This window comes from Lycorma delicatula, chromosome 2, assembly GCF_047948215.1.
Source record: "Lycorma delicatula isolate Av1 chromosome 2, ASM4794821v1, whole genome shotgun sequence".
In the NCBI taxonomy this organism is placed as follows: domain Eukaryota; kingdom Metazoa; phylum Arthropoda; class Insecta; order Hemiptera; family Fulgoridae; genus Lycorma; species Lycorma delicatula.
The window spans coordinates 204,974,174-204,980,173 of record NC_134456.1 but is presented as its reverse complement, the minus strand read 5'-3'; the positions used below and the strand labels follow the sequence as shown (position 1 = coordinate 204,980,173).

The following is a 6,000-nucleotide window of genomic DNA, read 5'->3' as shown; positions in this document are numbered from 1 at the left end:
AAACCTTGTATTTTAAAGCGAGGATTTAATAGTATGCTTTTAAGCAAAATATTATAAATATTATAATATTGCTTTTAAGCAATATTATTTTCCTTAAATCTATGTTGCAGTTGGTTTAACATCTTGTTACATACTTTAACGATTTCAGAATTTTGAGTAGAAGATTTAATCTTAAGTGCATCTCTTATCATCCCATCGTTTGCGCAGATAAACAGATTTTTGAAATAGTGACAGTTTTTTGAGAACTTATTTCAATAGTTATCTCTTCAAACATTTTCAATAATTTGCACATTTCAGCTATAACTGTCCACTCATCAAATGTAATATTATGTAGAATAGGATTCACCAAAGCGATAGTCGAAATTGTGGTTATTTTGTTTCAAAGAATCTATTAAACATGAGCAGGAGTGAGTTCCATCGGGTAGGCACTTCCTGTTTTAATTTTAATTGTTTAAAATTCATTTGTCGCTGCATGTTTTACAGTTTGGAGGCAGCATGAGAACTTTGTTTAAAAAATTCCACAATTGCCTTCGATTTTACCACAATTATTTTTACTTCTTACACTGCTGCTTGAACAATTAAATTAATTGCATGTGCTAAGTAAGGAATATGGCGTAGCAGACAATTGTGAATAGCAGCTTTTAAATTTACTGCATTGTCAATAGCAACTGCTCCTATAATTAATATGTAAGGAATCAGCAACTCCTCAGTAATAGCCCATTCATTGAATTTACCTTGTAATTCAATGCCAATGTTTTCAGCCGTATGTTGACTGTAGATTTCCATACAAGTAAATAACTGGGTTTTAAATTACAATCATGGTCAATGAAATGTATAATTATGGCCACATAATTATTATTTGAAACTGATGTCCAACTGTCAGTGGTTATTGCGCATGTTTCTATATTATATAATTACTTACGAATATCACAAGAAATTCTATCATATAATTGTGGAATTAAACGAGTTGTAATTGTTTTCCGACAAGAAAGCGAATACCCAGGGTTTAACATGTGAACAAACTTCTTGAATTCTTAAACCTCAACGAGTGAAATAGGTTGATATTCTTTAGTTATTAACCTAATTAATTGAATATCTAACGCTCGGCTTTTACTTTGAGGGACAGGTTTCGTAACAAAGGAAGTAAGGGACAACTGTTGTATTTTTTTTTTTCTGATGACAAAGATGTTATTGGATTCACAGAAGGAGGATTAGGCGATTCAACAAGGTTTGTTAATTTAAGAGCTAATTGCTGCGATTCATTAGGTTCAGTCGCAATAGACGTAGTAGGGTTTAAATTTGAATGCATTTCTGAAACAGTGATAATCAGAAGGACAAGGATTTTTTTTCTTGAAATATCAACTCCTGGGTGTTTAACTTTAATATGACGAGATAGATTACTAGTCGTCCCAACAGCATAGGATACTGAACTACGGCAAATATTACACAAGGCTTTTCCAGGGCTTGCTTTGGAAAAGCAAGTCCAGATGTGACTTCTTTTTCTGCAGCTCAAGTTTATAAATTCAAAAACAAAATATTCTTTTATAAAAGTGCTTATAAAATATCTACTTATGTAAAAACTAATAATTTAAAAAAATAGTACCGATAAACATTTAGAAAAAAAATCGTCTTCTGATTATGTAAAGTAAAAAAAAAAACGAAATTGTGTAGGCCCAATTTAAAAAAATATAAATAAATTAAAAACACAACTCTAAATAGAACATGCAAAGATTATGCACCATGAAAACAGAATCGACTGTCGTCTTTTATCCGTCTATTAAGAATAGTTGTAAAATATATCTTGAGCATGACAATATGCGCTAAAAGAACGACAGTAATTAATATTGTGCAACATAGCTTCCCGCCCGAATGAAATTGAAAGAAAAAAGAATAATGATGTCATATACAATGTGTGCGCAACAGTTTAAATTTTCTATTCTCTGTTTAGCGATGAGGTTTGTTGACATAAGCTTGTTTTCGTAAAGGAATCGAATAAGAGATGAAATAAGGAGAATCGTTGGGTAGATGAAGGGAATAGAGCATGTGTATTAGAAGTGATAGGCTACTAAGTTTACTAAAAGTCGTATTCAACCGAAAAAGAATCAGATGTTTACTTAAGATCGAATAAGAGTTGAAAAGAGAAGGATCGAAACAATTGGTAGGTATATATCAATTTAGTCGAACAGGAGTATAAAGAGAGATGAAACGCTAAACATTGGTGAAGAAGAGAAAGAGAGCATGCGCATTAGAAGTGATAGGTTTCTAAGTTTACTAAACATCGTATTGAACCGAAAAAGAATTAGATATTTAATTAAGAAGTCGAATAAGAGTTAAAAAGACAAAAATCGCAGACATTTAGTAAGTATGCAACAGTTGAGTCGAACAGGAGTACGCAGAGATGAACCGCTAAACTTGGCTGAAGAAGAGAAAGAGAGCATGCAAATTAGAGTTTACAGTACTGGTAGTGGTGGGAAGGAAAGTAATCATTGAATCGGACGAACGATTCTTTTTTACGATTCCTTTCTGAGAATCGAATCGAATGAATCGATTCCTGAAAAAGAATCGTTTATCCCACCACTAATGTACAAAATTACACAAAAAAAAATCATGCCAACTGCATTCTAGATTACCACATGAATTCAGAAAGTAAAACCCCCTGATATACAAAGACAAAACTATTTCTTGTTGTGCAGTATTATTCATAATGAGATGGATTGTCATCATTTTAGAATTCAGTTATAGATGGGTTGGTTGCCAAGTGAAATACTACATTGTAGTAATTTTTTCTTTCAAAAATTATGTAATCTTAGAAAATAGTACAATTTAATAATTCTGTGTTGTTTTTAAAACAAACGTATATAAAGTTGCAAGTGAAATAAATCATAGCAACAGAGTTGTATATAAACTTTATAACAGTCTTTGTGTTAGGATTCCTGGTAGTTGAGCATGAGTTTTTTTATTAACTTTAATCAAAAATAAAGTACAACTTTTTAAAATTTTATGTTAAGTAGAAGAAAAGCTGACAAAAGCAACAACAGATTTCGTAACAAGATAAAGCAAAAGATAGATAAAATTAAAAGATATCTTGCAACATCCAGAACGTACAACATAACTGACATAAATATGGCTGTCACAAATGTAAGTCTCTTAAAAATTAATTTTCTGTTGTTAAACTCCTTCCACTTACAAAATTAATATTAAAATAAATATGGCTTAAATAATGAATAAAACAAAACTCATAGAGAATCAATTCATAAACAAAACAGGATTATACAATCAAGGAACTGGAAATAGATATTACAAAGAGGAAAGCATTTTTTTTCTTGATATTCCAGATAACTAGTAAGAGTATAAAAATATTGTGGGTACTAGCTGTAAGGAAGGGGTTTTTTTTAAATGAATTCTTTGATTAAATGTTGGGAAGTAGATTGTAATTTGAAATTTATCTGACTGTAAGAATCTTCTCAAAAATGAATAAATCTATCATGTTATTTATTTAATTAATGGGATTAATTTTGGTTTATTTGTTGTTTTTTTTTTGGAATGCGAAAAACGCTTTCGCGTTATCATCGCCCGGAAAAGAATACCATCTAAAATGAAACTAAATTACATAAAGTATAACTAAAAACTTAAAAACTAATATCATTAAAAACGTACGACTAATATCACATACAGCAGAAAAAAAGCTAAAAATTAAAACTAAATTAAAATTAAATGTTAAAAAGGAGGAAAAAAAAATTAAACCTTAAAACTAAAATCAGAAAAAATTTCTTACAACTAATATCACAGCCAGTATCTTAAAAATAAATATAAAATTAAACAAAAGATTAAACAAAAAATGGATTAATGATATTTAGAGTCTTATTTATAGCGGTAAACACACTCGTAATACCAGGTAAACCAAACATATAAGTTCTATCATGGACAACAAACGCGCAACCAACGGTATCGTTCTGTTTCGATCCATCAGTGTATATCACCGCGTCTGGTTTCATCTTGGAGGGAACACACTGAAATATTTGCTGGAAGACAGTAGGTAGTGTTGATTGTTTATTGAATATCGTAAGGTCAAACATAAAATTTATAAGGTTTATTCCCCAAGGAGGATATTAGCATAGATACATTGGAAAGAATGAAGGTGTGTCAACAATTATATGGTGCAGTAGACGTCGGGTACGGACACCTACAGGTGCAGTACAACGTGGATGGTCCTCATACCTTCCTAAATTATGATTTCTAAGGGCAGAGTCAAAAGGCGGTTGATTTGGCTGTCCTTTGAGACGAGCAAAATAAGATGGTAAAAGCTGGTCCCGTTATCCCAAAGTGATGGCTCAGCACAGTCTACAAGTAAGCTTACGACAGGGTTTGATTTAAATGCACCTGTGGCAAGCCGAAGGAAAGAATGATGTACAGCATCTAGCAATTTAAGCACGGTATGACGAGCAGAAGTAGGCGACACAACCATAATCTAAACGGGAACGAACAAAGAAATAATAAAAACGTATCATACATGACCGATCGGCTCCCCAATTGGCGTTAGCACTCGCATCATATCTAAAAGTTTGGAACATTTTGTTTTTAATTCTTTGATATGTTTGCCCCAAGTAAGACGGCTATCAAAAAATAAACCTTAAAATTTGACGTGGGGAGAGATAGCAATAAGCTGTCGGTTCAGAAAAACTTGCGGAATTGAAGGGTTCCGCAGCCGAGAAAAGACTACACATTTTGTTTATTCAGATGAAAACGTCAATCCGGTAACCCTGGACCAAGCTTCAAGGTGAGATATAGTTTTCTGTAGAAGTCTCACTGCTGTGTGTGTTGAACGGGTCGCAATATAAATAGCAAAATAGTCAACAAATAGAGAACGTGAGACAGGTGCCTGCACACATTTGGTAATACTGTTTATGGCTACAGAAAATAAGGTGGCATTAATACACTACCTTGAGGCACTTCATTCTCCAAGATGACACTACCTGAAAGAGAGTCGTCCTCACGAACACAAAACGTTCGTTGATTTAAGAAACCTCGGATAAAAGCAAGCATATTGCCCTTGATTCCCCATTCATTGAAGGTGTTAAGAATACCAGGTCGAGGCCCGAGTCGAACGCCTTTTTTTATATCAAAGAAGATAGCGACGAGGTGCTGGCGGTGTAGAAAAGAGTTTTGTATGGCTGTTTCCATTGACACTAAATTATCAATGGATGATCGTCCTTGTCGGAAACCACACTGTTCTGGAGATAGAAGGCATGCCTCTCCAAGTACCATGTAAGCCTGCGGTTTACCATTCTCTTCATTACTTTGCACAAAACGATTGTTAAAGAGATAGGGTGGTAGCTTGAGGGGTTGGTTTTGTCTTTACCAGGTTTAATAAATGCTTCTGACCAGCCGAGTGGGAAGACTTGTTCGGAGAACAAACAATTATAAATGTTCAACAGATGTTGTAGCGCTGAATTAGGAAGGTGTGAAGCATACCAAAGCGAATTTTGTCCGGTTCAGGGGAAGTATCACGTGAGTTTTTAAGTGTGTGACAATTCCTTGAATACGAATTGGGTGTTTAATTCGCCAACCAAATCACCAATGTTTAACAATAATTATCTGTATCTTGTACCTTAGAAAATCGTTATTTTATGATGAAGTGAGAGACACTGAATGGAAATATATTGCTAAAGTGTTTGCCACAGCCGAAGATGATGAAAGGAGTTCTCCTTCATCAATAAGACCGAGAATAGATTGTTTCGGTGACCTGAAAATTGCATGGATCTTTTTCCATACAGTAGACGTGGGAGTAGTGTGTGAGATAGTGTTCACATATTTTGTCCATGACTTCCTCTTAGTGTCCAAGAATACTCGAAGGCATACTGCTCTAGCCCTGCAGTAGCAATTTAGATGTTCCGTTGTAGGCCTACGATTAAATTTGTGTAGTGCCTATGATTAAATTCCTAATAGCCTTTTGGCAATAATCATTCCACCATGGAATGGAAGAACGTCTAGGATTACCCG

General features: G+C 33.7%; 1 pseudogene; it reads left to right on the top strand.

Moving 5' to 3' along the window:
• The first annotated feature begins 2,364 nt into the window (after positions 1 to 2,364).
• LOC142320041 (elongation factor G, mitochondrial-like) overlaps positions 2,365 to 6,000 on the top strand; it is an 80,851-nt pseudogene continuing 77,215 nt past the window's right edge.